We start from the raw sequence: 20,036 nt of genomic DNA on the forward strand, positions 1-20,036 counted from the left end.
GAACGTGAATATATGTATGTCACATACATTGTATGTGTGTATGTGTGCGTGTGTACATGTGGGTGGGTGTGTGTATGTGAGGAAAAAAACATGTTTGAGCAAGCACCCCCCCCCCCAACAAAGGTGGCAATGAAGTGGGTGCATTTCTTCATATCTTGGAAACTTTTGTGGTAATTTTAAAGGATTTTCCGAGGGAGGAAAAAAAGTGATCTCCCATTTTTTTTAAATTAAAATTTCTCCATATTATGGAAACTCCTCGTTTGCTGTACTTTTAAACGTTATTTTCGTTTTCAGCGCCCCGAAAACCTATGCAAGTGGTAAGTTTAAAGAAATTTTCGAGGGTGGAGTAATTCTTCATATTTACCGAAAATTCTAACGGCCCCTATAGTATGATTAAGCTAACTGACGGACAATGCCTTCTATTTTAAGTGGTTGGACGCACCTAAAATTAAGATGCGTCCATTCAATCTATGCCTTTAGCGATAAAAAATGTTTTCTGAAATTAAAGCGTAACCTGATTTTACACAAGCAGCCAGTTAACGGGCATGACCGACGTAAATATAGCAACGGTCTTTTTCTTTCTTCTTTTTTTTTTTTTTCACACAACCTGTTTCTGGTATGAGTAGGGTTTTATGGGAGACTTACTTCTATGTGCCTCGGTAGCGCAGTAGGCAGCGCGTCAGTCTCATAATCATGTATCAAAACCGCTGAGCGATCTGAAGGTCGTGAGTTCGATCCTCACCTGGGGCATAAGTTTTTTAATTTTTTTTTTATTTTTTTTTTTTAAATTTTAATGCTAAATAAATAAATAAATATAATACAATGACAAGCGTACCTGAATTTGTTAGTCGAATCCACGAATTAAATAGTCTTGAATCTGAAAAAGCTGAACACGAGAAAAATCTGTTTAGGCTGCTGTAAATATTAGCGTTTCTTAATTGATTTAATTAACATAAAATAGAAAATATTTAACAAGCATAAATTATACACAATGACTAACTAAACTGTGCATGAGTGGAGTGTGTGTCCAAAAGTCACTGAAGGTTTTGAACGTAAATCGATGCTTTATTTTTGATGATATCTTTCTGTAATTTTAGCACTAAAAGATGTTTGGTCAATATTCACCGATGCCTCGTATCACAGCCGTGGCTTGAGCACAGGTAGCAGTGTCAGAAACCGATCTTAAGAATTTGTGAAAAAAAAAAAAAAAAAAAAAAATGAATAATTCGACCTCCTATTTTTACAAGCTTATAACTACTTGAAAAATGTAATTCAAACCCTAATTTTTTTTTCAATTAAAGTAGCAAAGACTAAATTTAAAAAAAAATAACAGGTTTAATAGCAAATTATGCTATATTTGTTTTTTTTTAATCGGTTTTCTTTAAAAAAACATTTGAAGAAAATCAACAAAATTTTACTTACTTTGGTTATAAAAAATCGCTATAATTCGAAAAAATCACTTACCTATAAAAAATACTATTGAATTTGTAGTTCCATTCTTCATTGGTCAGAATTTATCCATATTTATATTTTTAAATCCATTTATTTTTTAAATAAAAGAATTTTTTAAACAACTGTTTGAAAAAAGCGCGATAATGCAAGCATTTTTATGTCTTTATCGAAAAACCAGAAGTCCCCGTTTGTCCTTGTTTAGAACTACGGATGGACAGAAGGCAGTAAAAATCACACACACGTTCATGTTAGGCGTGTAGCCTTGTGCCTGAAGAAATATGTATTCCCATAGTTTAAAAATAGTCAAATTTTACTCATAAGATTATTCCTTTAAAAAAAAAAAAACACTCCAGGAATTTGTTTTTCTTTTCTCAAAGAAATACATAAATTTTTGATTTATTATATTTTCATTCTTTTTTGTCGAGTGAAATTTCTTTTTTAAATATCTACAAAAAAGAAAATATTGAATGAAATAGAAAAAATTGTTGTTATCGTCCATTACTTACTGGACTATATAAGCAGAACATAGGCTTCCAAAAAGGAAAAAAAAAAAAAAAAAAAATCAACGTGGTTTTAAAAAAAAAAGTTTTACACTGGATTTTACAGGTAAATTTCCAAAAACCACTTCTTTTTTTGTTTGAATTTACAAAATAATATTTATTGATCTTTTATCGTCAATTTGTGATATATAAAACTTTGGTACATAAATTAATTATTAAAATTTTAATAGACATTTCAAAATGAGGAGTTGAATTAAAAAAAAAAAAACGTGTGGGAACATAATGTGAATTAGCAGCGAACTGGATGTTAACGCATCCACCATGAGAGACAAAATGAAAAATCGTCTTTTGCACATGGCTCCACGCATCGCTTCCGTTTGGGAAGAAAAAAATAAGATAACCACAAAATAATTATTGACCAATGGCAGAGCTCCGCGCCTAAAATAAACACCTCAAATATCACAGTCGCTAGGAGCCAGTTGGCCACTATAAAAACGAGGGATTTGAGGGAACCAAAAAAGAGGGAAGAGGAGATTCGCCCTGCTGCGTCAGTGAACGCATGGACAAATTCTCCCACCCGACCTAAAGAGATGAAGAGAAGAGAACTCGCCCCTCTGCGTCAGTGAACGTATGGACGGATTCTGTCACCAAAGCTGAAGAGACATAATGAAGAAGAAAAAGAAATAAGGCACCAGTGAACTAAAGCCGATTATGCTCTCATGTTATGGGCCAAACGCCTTCAATTCTAAACACTGCCTAATTCACACAAACCAAAGAAGGAGGAGGAAAAAGAAGACGAAGACGCCGGGCTGCTAGCTGCTGATGAAAAAGTCACCCGCTTTCCAGTTACAAGCCAGGACACGCATCACCGACAGCAGGATGACCGCCCTACCCTAACCATCTCCATCGTCCAAAAGATAAGTTACATTTTACGAACATTCATCCCTCATCAATTCATACATATCTACAAACATTTTACGAACATTCATTCCTTGTCAATTCATACATACCTACAAACATTTTACGAACATTCATCTCCTTTGTTAAATCACATTCCATCCTACGAACACTTTGCCTCTCCTAATACAAATTGTTAGTAGTAAATAAAATCGGTTCTCAACCTTCAATATTCGTCTGTCTTTAATTATATGGAGTCAGAATCTACACATTTCCAACGTTATTCATTTCAGGTATTCTTGGTTGTGGCCGCTATGGCGTCCTTTCCCATCCCTAATTCTTTCATAAAAACCCAAACCATAAACGTTTGTCTAAAATATTATATTCAGTTTATTGGAAAGAGAATAAAATTTCACATTGAAACATGAAAATATCGTAAAAATTTACCCTTAAAAAATTTTTTGATAGATTTTTAAAGTTTAAAAATTGAAAAAAAAAATTAACTCGTAAAATTCAATTGATTTCATTACTTAAAAAAAAATGGCTGCATGAAGGCGCGCCGGCACTTTGTAAAAACTGTTTGTTTGTTTTTTAAATAAAAAATAATATTTCTATTACTTTTTAAATAATTTTAATAGTTTATTTTGGAAGTATATTCCATAAAGAAAAACAACCAACTTTTAAAACAGAAATTACGAGTGTTTTATATTTTATTTGCAGTTTTGTGTTAGGGGTGTCAAAAATTCCCCCCAAATTCTGATACACCTACCCCTGCTCGGCAGATAGCTAAAAATGACACATCTTTTGCAATTTGGAAAATTTACGTTGAAGTTTAAAGGTGAGCCTGTTGTGATTTCTGATTGTTTTCTTTCATTCTGTCAAGGGCAAAACCGAGGTAAGAGAATATCTTACAGCATTTTTTATTCAATTCTCGATTTTTATATTTTTGTGCAGGGGACTAAAAATTAGAGGACACCGGGGAGGAGTAATCTGCCCCTGCTCTAAGGCTGGTTGGTTTTTCCCTTTGGTCACGGGCAGACGTGTTGCCTTTCCCTCTCAAGAAGAGGAGAACCTTCGTTCCACCACGAGGTGAGCTCTGAGAACTTTTTCCACCAGTCGGTGAGTCTTATCGAACTGTCGCTATTGTATTGTGTCTTATTGTTGTTTAAATGTTTGTCAGTGTATAATAAATGTGTAAACGTAATTGGGCAATTGTGTTTATTCATATATTTTTTGTTTAGTTAAAACTAACAAATTGGTGACTCCGAGAAAATATATAGGTACACGCACATACATAATAATAAGTTCTGTTAAAAAAAAAATAAAATAATATTTTTATGAACAATAAGAAAAAGTTAGGATGTAAATTTTATTTCTAGAATTCTAATTATTATTCCCTAAATAAAATTTGTAGGGTAGCGTAATTAAGATAGCAACACGATTTTTCTTCTATTCTTTACATATTTTTGTCGATAGAATAAGGATGGAACTAGGGTTTTGTTTTAATCGTGTACAACAAATGCAACAAGTTTTTTTTTTTTTCGAAACTAAATTATCCCTTATAGGAAAATTTCGTTCCTGAAACGGCTGTCGGTATTCCTGTCAAATTCGGCGCATGATACAGGATTGGCTGATATGGGTGAGTACGTTGCGTTCTGTCTCTGTGCCCCCTTACCCTCCGTGTTGTATTATTACTATTCCTTTCTTTCCATGCCCTGCTGCTAGACTGTTGTAGTTTCCAGTGCGGTAAAATAAATAAATAAATGTATATTTTTTTTAAATGGCGACAACTTGTAACGTTAATGTCTCGTTAGTTCGCGACGACCCTGCTTTGTTTTTTTGCTCAACTCGATTTATTTTTCAAACAAAAATCGATTGACAACCAGGCAGAGAAATTCTGTTACGTCGCATCCATTTTACCTCAGGATACAATTACTGAGGTAAGAGAGTTAATAATCTCTCCACCTACAGAAAAGCCGTACGAGGTGCTTAAGGAGAGAGTCACGACTGCTGTGACTGTTTCCACACATAAGCGTATTTCGCAGTTGTTGGAACAAGAGACCCTGGGAGATAGCAAGCCGTCCCAATTTCTAAAACGGTTACAAAAATTAGCTGGATAAAAGCATCGTTAAACATATTTTCCTCCAACGGATCCTGATGGAGTATAAGGTGGCTATCGCTGCTCAGAACGAGTCCACACTGGTGGAAAACTCGCTGTAATAGCAGATCACATTGCAGACATATTATCCACACAATCGTCTGCAGTATCCAGCGTGAAGACCTCTGGAAGAGACAAGCTTCTGGAAAAATTAATGGAGGGCCAAAAACGGATGGAAGCCCGTATGGACAGAATGGTGGAAGACATCGCTAAACTATCATTAAAACAGAAGCAGGGACATGGCAGCAGAGGAGGTCGCAGCCAGTCCCGGGAACGCAAGCAAGAAGCTATTTGTTGGAAGCACAAGAGATTTGGCGAAAATGCCAACTCTTGTATTCCACCTTGCAACTATAAGGGGCAGGGAAAAGCCTAAACCGACAGATGAGAGCAGCATCAACTGTCGGTGCATCCTGCTCTGGCTGCCTACTTTATGTTGTAGATAAAAATACAGGCATCTCGTTTTTGGTGAACAGTGGGGCACAAGTTTCCCTTATCCCGGCAACATCAGTGGACAAAAGGTCTCCTCCCTGTAAATTTACACTGCGAGCTGTAAACGGTTCGATAATACGGACTTATGGGGAGAGGTGCATGGACTTTAACTTGGGTTTACGCAGATCGTTTATCCACGTTTTCATAGTGGCTGACGTAAGCAGTGCTATACTGGGTACTGATTTTCTGCAAGCATTTGGCCTGGTGGTAGATATGTCAGGCCAGTGTCTAAGCACACAACTTGCAGCATGTGGGGTGGTGGGGACTGGCACACCATTAGGTCAACAGGTAGCACATGGAGACCAGGACGAAGCCTTCCTGAGTCTGTTGAAGGAATATCCTTCAATATCGGTCCCCTCCTTTCAAAAGGAAGTGTTACCACACACTGTAACTCATTACATTGAGACAAAAGGCCCACCCGTCCATTGTAAAGCCAGACGTTTAACACCTGAAAAAATAAAAGCTGCGGAAGCAGAATTTCAGCAGATGAATCAGCTTGGCATAGTTCGTCCTTCAAATAGCGAATGGGCCTCGCCTCTTCATCTTGTTAGTAAGGGTCCAAATGCATGGCGGGCATGTGGGCACTACCGAGCTTTAAATGCCGCTACGAAGCCGGATAGGTACCCAGTACCACATATCCAAGATATAACAGCAGTGGCCCAGAATAATAGGGTCTTTACTAAATTAGACCTTATTCGGGCATACCACCAGATCCCTGTGGAGCCCGAACATATTCCCAAAACGGCAATCACCACACCGTTTGGAATGTTTGAATTTTTGCGTGTTCATTTGGTTTACGTAATGCAGCTCAAACGTTCCAACGTTTTAAAGACCAGGTTCTGCGAGACTTGCCATTTGTGTGTGCATACATAGATGACGTCCTCATTGCTAGCAGGAATAGGCAGGAACACATAGATCATGTGCACCAAGTATTCGATCGCCTGAACCAATATGGTGTTGTTTTAAATCCATCGAAATGTACTTTTGGTCAATCCGAGGTTATATTTTTGGGGCACCATATTTCAGAGAAGGGAATTTCCCCATCCCCAGAGACAGTCAAGTCCATCCGAGATTTCCCTATCCCTGCTACAATGAGACAGTTGCGGCAATTTTTAGGGTTAGTTAACTTCTATCGTAGGTTTCTCCCTCATGTTGCCCAAGTACTTTTGCCATTGACAGGTATGCTGACAAATGTGAAGAACTGCAACATTACACTATCGGAGGAAGCAATAGCAGCATTCAACAAAGTAAAGGCCATATTAGAAGACACCGCAAAGCTGTCCCACATTCAATCCGATAGTGAACTTTGCCTGGCAGTAGATGCATCTGCAACTGGAATTGGAGTGGTCCTGCAGCAAAAATGTAATGGGAACTGGCGACCTATTTCTTTCTTCTCCAGGAAATTGACTGACGCAGAAACACGCTATAGCACATTTTCCAGAGAGTTGTTGGCCTCGTTTTCCGCAATAAGACATTATCGGCAGCTCTTAGAGGGACAGCCATTCTACTTGGTGACTAATCACAAGCCTCTATTAGGCGCTCTGCAGTCCTCCTCACACAAATACTCTCCCCGAGAGGTTCGTCAGTTGGACTATATCCTACAGTTTACGTCGGATGTCAGACACGTGAAGGGAGCTGACAATATTCCAGCAGATACACTGTCATGAGGAATAAACTCCTTCACATTGGGACCTTCCGTCGAAGCCAACACCTTAGCTATGGAGAAAGAAAAAGACGAGCACCTGCAGAAGCTTCTGCAGAATAATGGAACATCACTGCAGCTGGTGAAAATGACACACCCCAACAGCCCTAGAAAAATAGTGTGTGATATCAGCACTAACAAACTGCGCCCATATGTTCCAGCATCCTTAAGGAAAGACATATTCAACGCGGTACACGGGTGATCACACCCAGGGGCCAATGCGTCGATACGTTTGATGACAGACAGGTATGTCTGGCCGAGGATGAAAGCAGACATGCGAGAATGGACAAAGAAGTGCGTGCAGTGTCAAAAGGCCAAGGTCGGTCGACATACACGTGCGCCACTAGGCACATTTCCAGTACCTGATGAGAGGTTTAAGCACATACACCTCAACATCACCGGTCCATTTCCGACATGTGAAGGCCAATGCTATCTTTTGACATGTGTCGACAGATTTTCAAGGTAGTTTGAAGCCTTACCAATGCCGGATATGACAGCATACACAACAGCCAGAACTTTCCTCGTGGGATGGGTAGCAAGATTCGGTGTCCCGAAAATGTGACAACTGACAGAGGTAGACAGTTTGAGTCCGAACTGTTTCATAAACTCTCAGGACTTTTGGGCACTAGAAGTATACACACGACAGCATACCATCCACAAGCAAACGGAGCAGTCGAACGTCTACATCGCAGCCTAAAGGCCTCTTTACGCGCAGTATTTACCAGCAATACAAAGTGGTTAGGACACCTTCCTCTAATTTTGCTGGGTTTGCACACAGCAGTGAAGAAGGATATGAATTGCTCAGCAGCAGAAGCGCTGTATGGTACCACACTACGCCTGCCAGCACAATACTTTTGTGATACACCAAATAAAATTTGGGACCCTGCATCATTTGTTGATAAACTGACAAGAACCATGGCCAAAATGGCATATTCTCCATCAGGAATAAACAAGGGCGCTAACACATATGTGCGATACAGCTAGGTCGCATACCCTGCAACCACCGTACGACGGACCTTTTAAAGTCAATAAGAAAAACAAGAAGTATTTCAGCGTCCTCATTAAGGACGAAGAACAAAATATCTCAATTGACAGATTGAAACCCGCAACACTCGAGGATGCATATTTAGAAGTAGATCCCTCACAAAGGATGCCAGTCGAAGTGACATTGGAAAAACGCCCTTATAAAAAAACACGTTCGGGCAGACAGGTAAAATGGCCTGCCCATTTAAGAGACTTTGTCTCTACAAAAAAACAACAAAAAAAAAAAACAATCCTCTCACAACATTCAATTAAAAGTACTCTGTATTTTTTGGGGGGGTGGGGGAGTGTTGTAGGGGACTAAAAATTAGAGGACACCGGGGAGGAGTAATCTGCCCCTGCTCTAAGGCTTGTTGTTTTTTCCTTTTGGTTACGGGCAGACGTGTTGCCTTTCCCTCTCAAGAAGAGGAGAACCTTCGTTCCACCACGAGGTGAGCTCTGAGAACTTTTTCCACCAGTCGGTGAGTCTTATCGAACTGTCGCTATTGTATTGTGTTTTATTGTTGTTTAAATGTTTGTCAGTGTATAATAAATGTGTAAACATAATTGGGCAATTGTGTTTATTCATATATTTTTTGTTTAGTTAAAACTAACATTTGTGTTATTTATGTGATTATATATTTTTGCGTTATATTTGAGGTTCACATAATGACAGCTAGATGTCATTTGTCTTTCGAAGAACAGGGGTCGATAACTCGTCTCTTGCTAATATGTCACTGTCATGCAGAAGTGCTAAATAATCAGTTGAAACCATTGTTTTTTTTTTTTGTTTTTTGTTTTTTATCTGAAAACTCCATTTTTCGACTACAAAATCTCGTCCCAATAATATAGAAGCACCAAAGATCCTTTATATAAGAAAATTCCAATGGCCCTATAATACGATTAAGCCATTAATTACGATTAATGCCTTCTATTTTAAGTGGTTGGACGCATCTAAAATTAAGATGCGTCTATTAAATCTATGCGTTTAGCGATGAAAAATTTTATCTGAAATTGAAGCGTGACCTGATTTTACTCAAGTAGCCGGTAACAGCCACAGCCAACAACGGCCTGTTTCTTTTTCTTTTTTCACACAACGTATTTATCGTATCAGTAGAGTTTTATTTATGTACCTCGGTAGCGCAGTAGGCAGCGCGTCAGTCTCATAATCACTTGTCAACTGCTCGAGTAATCTGAAGGTCGTGAGTTCGATCCTCACCTGGGGCATAAGTTTTTGCAATTTTTTCTTTTTTTAATTTTAATGCTAAATAAATAAATAAATAAATAAATAAACGGTAAATATCCAGATACGCTACTACAGAACACCGACCACTCTAATTTGTTTTTTTATAGGTAATTGAGGTCGCTGACAACGAATCTGATAGTCAAACTTGGGGCAAATTTACCGTTTGCATGGTATTAACCCCAGAACCCACGAATAACTTTCCACCATTTGCAGCTTCCGTTTATGCTACGCGCGTGCGCTGCAGCATGAACGATGGCTTGCTTCATCTAGCAAACTGCCTTCTCACATGGCGTACCAATCAAAAAATTACGGACTGACATTTTTTTAATGACTTACAGTTAAAGAAAAGTACAAAAAATTGGGACTTTTTTTTTGTTTTTTGTCTCACGTAGTTTTTAATGTGGTTTACAAAAACATAAGCACCAAACATCTTTGTTTTTCATTCTTTTTTTGCGGGAGGGGGATTCAATTATAGAACTTGTGGCTTAATAGGTGCTTTTGCAGTTTAGTTAAACGTTTTTCCGTCAGTAACGCACCGACATTTACCAAATAGAACACCATTTAACATTTTCCGAAGATTTTACTGTGTACATTGGGGGCGCGAGCGGGGGGGGCGGATGTGATGTTGGGGCGCGCGCGCCCCAACATCACATCCGCCCCCCCCGCTCGCGCCCCCAATGTACACAGTAAAATCTTCGGAAAATGTTAAATGGTGTTCTATTTGGTAAATGTCGGTGCGTTACTTTTTGAAAATTTGAAAATTCTATGTTCCAGGTAAAAAAAAAAAAAAACCACAAATAAATTACCCCCCCCCCCCTACTCCAACTTGGAGTGCTTTCCTTTTCTTGTTTTATTTCTTTTTCAGCTAATTTTAAATTTTCCACCCAAAAAGTGCTATAATGTATTTTTGAAAATTAGAAAATTCTATATCCTGGAAAAAAAAAAAAAATCCCCTCCTCCCAACGTAGTTTGCTTGGTGAAGCCGTCGTTTATGCTACAGCGTGCATGCGCGTAGCATTGCATAAACGGAAGCTGCAAAATGGTGGAAAGTAGTTCGTGGGTTCAGGGGTAAATACCATGCAAACGGTAAATTTGCCCCAAGTTTGACTATCAGATTCGTTGTCAGCGACCTCAATTACCTATAAAAAAACAAATTAGAGTGGTCGGTGTTCTGTAGTAGCGTATCTGGATATTTACCAAATAAACAAACAAAATACAATGACAAGCGGTAGCGTACCTGAATTTATTAGTCGAATCCACGTATAGTGGAACATGTTATGTTAGGAATAAGCGCACACGGTGGCGAGAAGGAACCAAACAAACAATATAGGTTTAAATTTGAAATGATTGATTTCTCAATCGTTTATTTAAAAAAAAAAAAAAAAAAAAAAACTCAACGAGAAAGCAAAAACAAACTAAAAAAAGTTCGTAAGGATGTGAGATTGTTCAGGAAAGAAGATTTTTGGCGTAAAGTTAATGTGTGTAACTTTTTAGGAGAGAAAAGTCGGGCGCTAATAGCAAACATGATGAAATACGCAATGTAAATGTTAATTCTCACTGTTGGTGCTCCCATGTGGAGAAGCTGATGAATGATGCGCGCGAAAGTGATTGTTTAACGTCGGGTAAAAGCTACCATTGTAACTTATTAGAATTTACAAAAACAAAAAAAAAAAAAAAAAAAAATCAGTTGGAACTATTGTTTTTTTAAATTTTTATTTGAAAACTCCATTTATCGACTACAAGATCTCATCCCAATTATGTAGAAGTGCCGCAAAGGTTAAGCACACGGTAACACTCTCTCTCTTTTTCTTTTTGGATCTTGGACTGACAACGACTCCATACTGTACGGATCTGTCCCTAACTTCTCTCTTTGGACTCGACAGAACTCACCTGGCCTTCAGGCCCGAGGTTCGACTAAGACAGAGAAACACTGAATCCAGCATGGTGCGGGAAATTTATTCACTGAGTCCCGTGAAGGTTATCCCACGTGGTTCATGTTAATAAGCCTAGAAAAATCAGGACATGAAAAAATAAAGACAAGGAAATACTTTTAAGAATAAAAAAATATTGACATTTTATTGAGGGAAAAAGAAAGCATAAGGGTTGGGGAAAGAAGGCAGCAAAGCTGCAAAGTTCAATTATTGAGAAAAAAGTTTATATGTTTGTTCACCAATTCGACTGCCAAAAAATGTCCTTATGGCAAGCACTAAAGGCTTAATTAACACTAGAGAGAGAGTACAGAAATAAGAGAAAATTAGAATAAGAGAACTTACTGCGTAAAACAATGATTTCGTTTTTTTTAACCTTTCTTTTTTATCTTTATATATATGTGTGTGTGTGTGAGTCCTTTTTTTTTACATAAATATTTTCTTCACGCCACTCCAAATCGATCTGTCCTCACTTCAGTGACAGAATCCTTTAAAGTTCTTTGAAAATAATCCTTGAATTTGAAAAGTCAACGTTGTTAGGTAAAACCTCCGTTCGTCCTTCTTGTCAGATGAAATTCTCACTGGTTAGACATTTCGGTTTCCTTACGCCGACATTTAATCGCATCTCGTGCGTCCAGTTTAGATCAATTCTTCTTAGAATTGATTCTTTCTTTTCGAGTCAACCAACTTGATTTGACTCTTTCTGAAACTCATTATTCATTCCTATGAACAATGAAATAACTTTACTATTTTTAAGACATGAATGTCTGAGTAGGACCAGAGTTCGTAACTTGCGTGTTACCCTCGTGGAATCTCTGTCCAAAACTGACTTTCGCTTGTTGAATTTTCGCGGGAAAAGTATCTCAATTGTGGCGTGATTCTTTCAGCAGCAGCAGCAGCAGCAGCTCGTTAAAAAGACGTAAAGTTAAAGAAGGAAAGAAGGGAGGAAAGATAAAAGATAACGACGAAAAGAAGGAAGAAATTAAATTTCTGACAATGGCAACTGGACTTCCATACGGTACATAAATGAACTCTTATTTTCCTACAGTGTTGCCTTTAATCTTTCATGGCACACGTATCTACTACTATCTTTAAAGAGACAAATAATGCATCATTGCTACTGTAGCAGTATCAGAATTTTTGTAGGAATTTTTGACACCCCTAACACGAAACTGCGAATACAATATAAAAATCTCGTAATTTCTCTGTTAAAAGTGGGTTATTTATTTTCTTTATGGATTATACTTCCAAAATAAACTATTACAGTTGTTTTAAAAGTAATAAAAATATTTTTATTTTTTTTTTAAAACAGTAATGAATTTTCCGAACTCAATATTTTTCAATTTTTAAACTCAATATTTTTAAATTTTTAAATTTTAAAAATCTATCAAAATTTTTCTATTGATTCTATTTTTACGATATTTTCAGGGTCAATGTGAAATTTTATGTTCTTTCCAATAAACCGAATATAATATTTTAGACAAACGTTTTTTTTAAATTCACGCCCCCCCATTTTCACGCCCCCCCATTTTCACGCCCCCCCCCATTTTGAAATGTCTATTAAAAAGTAAATAATTAATTTATGTTTAATAGGTTTATATATCACAAATTGAAGAGAAAAGGTCAATAAATAATATATTCAAATTTAAAACAAAAAAAAAAAATCAGTTTTTTAGAAATTTACCTGTAAAGTCCGAAGTTTAAAACCTTATTTTATAAGAACACATTTTTTCTTTTTGTCTTTTTTTTTTTTTTTTTTAATGAAACCTTGGTCCTTGCTCCTTTAATTGAAAAAAAAATTAGGGCTTGAATTACATTTTTCGAGGAGTTATAAGCTTAGAAAGATAGGGGGTCGAATAATTTACGCCTCTCATTTTGAAATGTCTATTAAAAAGTAAATAATTAATTTATGTTTAATAGGTTTATATATCACAAATTGAAGAGAAAAGGTCAATAAATAATATATTCAAATTTAAAACAAAAAAAAAAATCAGTTTTTTAGAAATTTACCTGTAAAGTCCGAAGTTTAAAACCTTTTTAAAAAAAAAAAAACACATTGTTTTGTTTTGTTTTTTTTTTAAATAAAACCTTGGTCCTTACTCCTTTAATTGAAAAAAAAAATTAGGGCTTGAATTACATTTTTCGAGGAGTTATAAGCTTGGAAAGATGGGGTGGAATTATTCACTATTTTCACGAAATTTCTGACACTGCTATTGCTACTGTCTAATCTTTAATCTACACAACACACAAGAACCCTTTCCAATACTAACAAATCGTACTAATGAAGATAATCAATAAAGTTGTTTTTTGGTTTATTCCCCCTTGTCTGTTCATCCGTTCATCTGTCCACACTTTCCTCAATAACTACCCCTTGGAATTTTTTTAAATTTTGCACAAACCTTAGACATGATATGAGTAAAAAAGTAACAGAACAGATTTTCCCAGGGGTGCCTTTTGGGTTAAAATGGCTAAAATTGACACTTTTGTGCTTATTAAAAACAAAAATTGATGCCTTGGGTTTTTATAAAATTTTCTGAAAAATTGTAACTAACTGATTTCTATATAATTTTGTTTGTCTATACTTCGCGATAAGTTTTGGATGTGCCCCAGGGACTCTTTTAGAGCTAATAAAAGCACTTGGGACTATTTTACCATATTTGTCCAAAATTTTCTGTGTATGTCTATTTAACAGTTCTGCATGGTGTTGAACTCAATTTTAAATATGTTAAGTCCTTGGGAACTTTGGGGACTAATTGGGGGGGGGGCATCATTTTTTTTGTGAATTTTCCATTATATTTGTATGGCTGTGTTGTCGTCTTTTATGCATTGGTGACCGTCAGGAGGAGCACACAGACTCACAAGTGTAAAAAAATAAAATAATGTGGAGAAAACACACGAAGACACAGACTCCAATGCTTTACATGTTGGTTTGGCTCTGGGTGTGTGTGTTTAAATGCTAAGGTCCATGTTCTGGAACTCGCGGCAGTTATTCCTCAGAATCTTGCTTTCAGGTACCTACAATACCGTCTAGCAGTAAAACTTAGAAAGCGTGCGTTGGGCAGACAGATAAACTCAAATTAACATAACGAAAACAACTATTACGTTGAAAACGCTTTATTAATTAGGTAAAAAAAATCTGAAACAAAAACAAAACAAATAGTTAAAAGGAGAAAACATAATTAAACAAAGGGAAATAATGCATGAAAATAATTATGTTTTGGACAGGCTTCCAAATTTACAGATTCTGGGATGTCTTATCTTTTTCAATCAACTGTTAGGTGAAAGTCCGTAACAGTTAGAAAAGTGTCTTTTCTCCATTAAATTGTTAGGTGAAAGTCTGGAGCGGCTAAAAAATGTCCTTTTTTATTATTAAATCGTTAGGCGAAAGTATGGAGTGGTTAGAAAATGTCTTTTCTTTTTTCTTTTTCTATTAAATCGTTAGGTGAAAGTATGGAGCGGTTATGTCTCTTTTTTACAAAGGTTGTTATTCTAGTGCGGCGCATAAACTACCCAAGCGCCCATGAAATAAAAATAACAGAAGTCTGAGAAAAGATACAAGTTCTGTGCGGGCGACGAAGGAAAGAATAAAATTAGAATTTCTACAAATTAAATATAGAAGTCACACACTAGATTAAATAAACAGAAACAGGGTTTCGAGTTCTTCATAGAAGGAATAGCCAGGTAAAGGAATAATAGGGTGTTCTAAACGTACCTCATGGCTTAAACGGGGAAAGTCCAGTTCATGGAGTCGAGTAAAGTTCGTCCGTATCGTTTTGAATTCCGCGGTTAAAAGGGAGGAAGGACAGAATCGCAAAACGATGCTGGGGCGAGATCGCGTGGGAACACGGAGTTCTCGAAGGATAGCGATATGACATTTTTTTCCTTTTCTTTTTTCATTTGGAATGCCTAAACGGCTAAGTTTTCCATTAAAGAAAGATCAGGAAGTGAAGAAATAAGAAAGAAAACTATATATGAAAAAACTCGCACAGAGATGAATGAGAATGAGGCACGAGGCACCGGTGCTCTTAAAGTGTGTGTTCCTTGTTAAAAAAGAGCCCGGTCTGAAGACAGAACAGTCCATATTTACATCCTGTCGAGGTTGGGTTTGTTTGTTGCTATCAATTAATCTTGATCTTGCAAAACTTTTCTGACTTGACCCAAGCAATGGTCTGTCTCCAACTGTCTCCAGCCCTGAACTGTCATAAGCATTCGACTCAACAGTCGATCGATGCCTCAAACTTCAACTGCTTCAAACTTTTAATCAGACACTGTTGTAAAAAACATTCCCAACCGTCGTAAAAACTAAATATATCGCCATTCATTGTTCAGTCTCGTCATTTGTCACACCCTAATTGACAATCTTATCATTTGCTCATAGTGGCTTAACAGTTAAGAAAGGATCGGCTAGCCATTTCTGGTTATTCCCATCATCTGCCGGGCACACCCAAGTAACTTTATGTAAATCGCAGATTATTAAATGCGAAAATATCAAGTTTCTTTTGTCTATCTTCCCGCTTATTGTCTACTGATAAATCCTATTTCTGTTTCTTTTTTTTTTCTCCTACTTCCTACCACTCGAAGGTGGTCCACTATAGTATCACATTTACGCATAAAAATGAGTTGGGCATCTTTCAGTTGACATCATTGGAAGGAGCTAATTCTGAGTGACAAGGTATCAGGTCGGATGTTGTCTCCTTCCTTGACATGTTGGATGTCGGATGTGAACTAGGGCAAGGTTTCCCAAAGTGGGCTTCATGGAACTTTGGGGTTCCGTGAGTGAAGTTGATTGGCTCCGCAAGCCCTTCCTTAAAGAGGACCAAATGCTTTATGTGGAAAAATCAGATGGCTGCAAACATTTAATGATTTTTTTACTGAAAAGAGATATGCTGCAGACAGGTGTAAAAAGTTTCAGGATGGTTCATGAAAAAGTAAAAAAAAAAATAAATTAACAAAAACATGCAACAATTTTTTATTAATCAAAAACAAAAAAAATTATTGTAAACACAAAAATATAATAAAATCACAGGAACAACTAATGAACAAGTATAAGTTAAAATTTGAAATTAATGTTTTTCATATTTATTTTAGAAATTATCTTGTTAGTGCTCTTTGAAAAACCTTTGCCCTGCTCAGGGGCTCCATGGTGTTTTGAAGTTTGGAAACCCCTAAACTAGGGATGTAGTCCATCTAGCGAATCCCTCTGTGTGAATATTTGTCCGAGGAAGACTTCAATGCACCTAATAGAGGCTTATGGTCTGTAAGTATATGGAACTGCTGACCTTCCAGGTGTTGACGAAAATGGTTAACAATTCTCTGGAAAAAGAACTGTCACCTCTGTCAATTTTCTGCCAATCCATGCCACATTTTTGTTGCAGGACGGCTCCAATACTAGTTGCAGATGCATCTACTGCCAGGCACAATTCATGATCTGCTTGAATGGACACTCTGAATTAATGACCAGAAAGACGAACAACCCTCATCACAAGATTCAACTTTGATATATCAGCTCTGAGAGAAACACAACATGCAGGAAAAGGGACAGTTTACTTTCTTCTGGAAGGGCCTGAATGCAGATAACCACGAATCAGTTGGAGTTGGTTTTGCCATTAGAAATAGCCTTTTCCCCAAGCTGAAAGAACAACCAGTTAGAATCAACAAGTGACTCATGACTTTAAGGATTGAACTCACCCATAATCAACACGCAACTGTTATCTCTGTATATGTCCCAGCACTTGCAACCGATGTAAAGAGAAATTGATTTTTCTGGGAAACTTCAATGCCAGAGCTGGATGGGACTAAATTCTTTGGAAGGGAACGATAGGCAAGGAAGGAGTGGGAAGCATCAATGAGAATGGCACTCTGTTTCTGACATAATTTGATAGTCACCGATACACTCTTCTGACAAAAGAACTGGCGGAAAGTCACCTGGCAGCATCCAAGATCCAAACATTGGCACCTGATTGACTATGTGTTCGTGCGTGCTAGAGATCGCAAACTAGTACTCAACACACTAGGCGTCATGATGACTGTTGCACGGAGCACCACCTGCTCTCTTTTACCATAAAGTTGCAGATCTAGTCAATGAAACGCTGAGGCAAAGTGAACGTCAAGAAGTTTGATATCAGACGTCTTCAAGATCCTACACAACTTCAAAACTTTCACCAAGCAAGTGCTACATGAGCAACACCGCAAAACGTACATGACCACTGGAACTTGCTCAAGACTGCCATGTGAGGAAATCCTGGGTTTTCAAACCAAGAAACATCAGGACTGGTTTGATGGCAACAATGAAAAGCTTAGGTGACTTGTTAATGTTAAAAGCAAAAGCCTGTGTGCCCGTTTGAACGATCAACTGCAAAGAAACAACAGCAGTGGGAATGCAAGGCTACTGTCCAAGAAGCCACACACACTCTTAAGAACAATTGGTGGAGGAAGAAAGATCCAACAACTCACAGACCAACATGACATTTGCGGTTTCTTCAATGCTAAAAAAAGCTGTCTATGGACTCTTAACACAGGGTCAAACTCCCCTCAAAAACAAGGACGGGCCAATGTTGCTAAAGAGTGGGGGGGGCGAAGGCGGGGGCGGGTGTGTTGTGGCGGCCGCACTATAACACGTTCGCCCTTTACCCATCCCCCTCCCCCAGAAATTCTGTGAAATGTTAAACGGTATTCTACTCGGTAAATATCGGCGCGTTACTTACGGAAAAATGGTTAATTAATCTGCAGAAGCACTTGTTGAACTACACTAGTTCTATGATTGAATACCCCCCCCCCAAATAAAGAACGAAAAACATAAAAATATGTTTTTGTAAATCATTCGTGAAAACTTACTGCCACCATTATTTTTACTATTAAATAAGGTGAAAACTATTTTTTTTTCTTAATTTCATGAAAGGTATTTGTTCTAATAACTAAATGTCGGTGCGTTACTTACGCCCCTCCCCCCCAAAAAAAACGGATAATTAAACTGCAGAAACACCTGTTAAACTACACAAGTTTTATAACTGAATAATCCTCACCTCCAAAGACGAAAAACATAAAAATATGTTTTTGTAAACCGCTCGTGAAAACTTTACTTTTTTAGATCAATTAAAAAGCATTAAAAAAACTACGTAACAACGCAAAAAAATTGAACCACATTTTTTGCTAAAGATTTCTCCACGATAAGAAAACACTAACGTAGCAGTGAAATAAATACCGCAAAATAGTCCTAGGGTCCAGGGGTTCATACCATGCAAACGGTAAATTTGCATCGGGTTTTATTATCAGATTCGTTGTCAGCGACCTCGAATACCTCTTAAAAAATACATTAGATTGGTTAGTGTTCTGTTGTAGCGTAAGGTCATATTTACACACGCACGCGCGTGTACACACACACACACACACACACACACACAAAAGTTTTATTTTCGCAATATAATTGAAAAAGGAAATATTTTCTAATCGTAAGTCGTTTTTATAAATGCATCCGAAATATAACGAAAATTAAAGAAAATAGCAGACGATTAATAACATCATAATCGTCCGCCATTTTAAATGATAAACTTTACCAAAAGTACCATTTCCCGACAAAAAAATCGACTTTATTCAACATTTTCGGACGGTGAACGAATACTAAGCGAAATATGTGAGGCATTTCAATGATCCCTATAATACGATTGAGTAACCGACGGACAATGTCTTTAATTTTAGGTAGACGCTTCTAAATTTACATACATCCATTACATCTGTGCGTTTAACGATAAAAGTATTATTTGAAATTGAAGCGTGATGTTTTTGCAAACAGCCAATCAAATTACAGCCTTTCTTTCCTTCTTTCACATAACTCACTTTTTGTTTCTTTTTCTTTTTTCTGAGTTATTTTTTTTTTTAATTTACACGCGAGTTTTACATGTGCCTCGGTAGCGCAGTAGGCAGCGCGTCAGTCTCATAATCAATTCTAAAATCCCTGAGCAATCTGAAGGTCGTGAGTTCGATCCTCACCTGGGGAACGATGATTTCATTTCGTTTTTTTTTTTTTTTTTTTTTAAACGTAGTGAAGACTCATCCTGAAGTTGAAGTTGAATACACGAATAAAATACAAGATTCTATTGAAGATGATACTGTTTACTATCTCTACGCGTGAGATGCCATCATGACGGAGGGATGAGAAAATGTCTGACAGGATGGTCTTGTGATAACAGGTATTATATTACCCCCACCCCAAAAATGGAAGAAATAATTCTTCGGAAGATAACATTCGGTGCTCCTAGATCAGGCTGTCTGAAGATACTGGCTTCCTGATCCAAAAATGTGCTAAACATTACAAGCGACCGGGGACTGTCTGTGAATTTAATATTCCTATGAGACTTCCTCCTTTGGAGGAAGCCGGTTCAACCCGCCTAGGGTGAATGATGTACAACAACAACAACAAAATCTTTAGGAATGAATATATAGTACCCTTCCCTCGCAGAAGGTGATTCTGCCTGAAAAGATGGTGGTCTCATGACAATAGAAGAGATACTGGAAGGAGGAAGAGATACCTAGAAAGAGATACTGGAAGGAGGAAGTAATACCTAGGAGGATTGTATCATGACAGCAGGCTAGAAAATATACTAACCCACAAAAGAGGAGATAATACTTGGTAGGATCGTTTCTTGAA

The 20,036-nt window shown here is 37.3% G+C and overlaps 3 non-coding genes across 3 annotated transcripts; all 3 read left to right on the top strand.

The window, feature by feature from the left end:
* The first annotated feature begins 653 nt into the window (after window positions 1-653).
* Trnam-cau (transfer RNA methionine (anticodon CAU)) lies at window positions 654-750 on the top strand. Its single transcript has 2 exons — window positions 654-690; window positions 715-750. It is a non-coding gene; the product is annotated as a tRNA-Met (tRNA).
* Window positions 751-9,349: 8,599 nt separating this feature from the next.
* On the top strand, window positions 9,350-9,445 carry Trnam-cau (transfer RNA methionine (anticodon CAU)). The gene is made up of 2 exons: window positions 9,350-9,386; window positions 9,410-9,445. It is a non-coding gene; the product is annotated as a tRNA-Met (tRNA).
* Window positions 9,446-19,290: 9,845 nt separating this feature from the next.
* Window positions 19,291-19,386, top strand: Trnam-cau (transfer RNA methionine (anticodon CAU)). The gene is made up of 2 exons: window positions 19,291-19,327; window positions 19,351-19,386. It is a non-coding gene; the product is annotated as a tRNA-Met (tRNA).
* The last annotated feature ends 650 nt before the right edge of the window (window positions 19,387-20,036 follow it).

Source organism: Euprymna scolopes, chromosome 32 (assembly GCF_053919585.1).
Source record: "Euprymna scolopes isolate OS-2025 chromosome 32, ASM5391958v1, whole genome shotgun sequence".
In the NCBI taxonomy this organism is placed as follows: Eukaryota; Metazoa; Mollusca; class Cephalopoda; order Sepiida; family Sepiolidae; genus Euprymna; species Euprymna scolopes.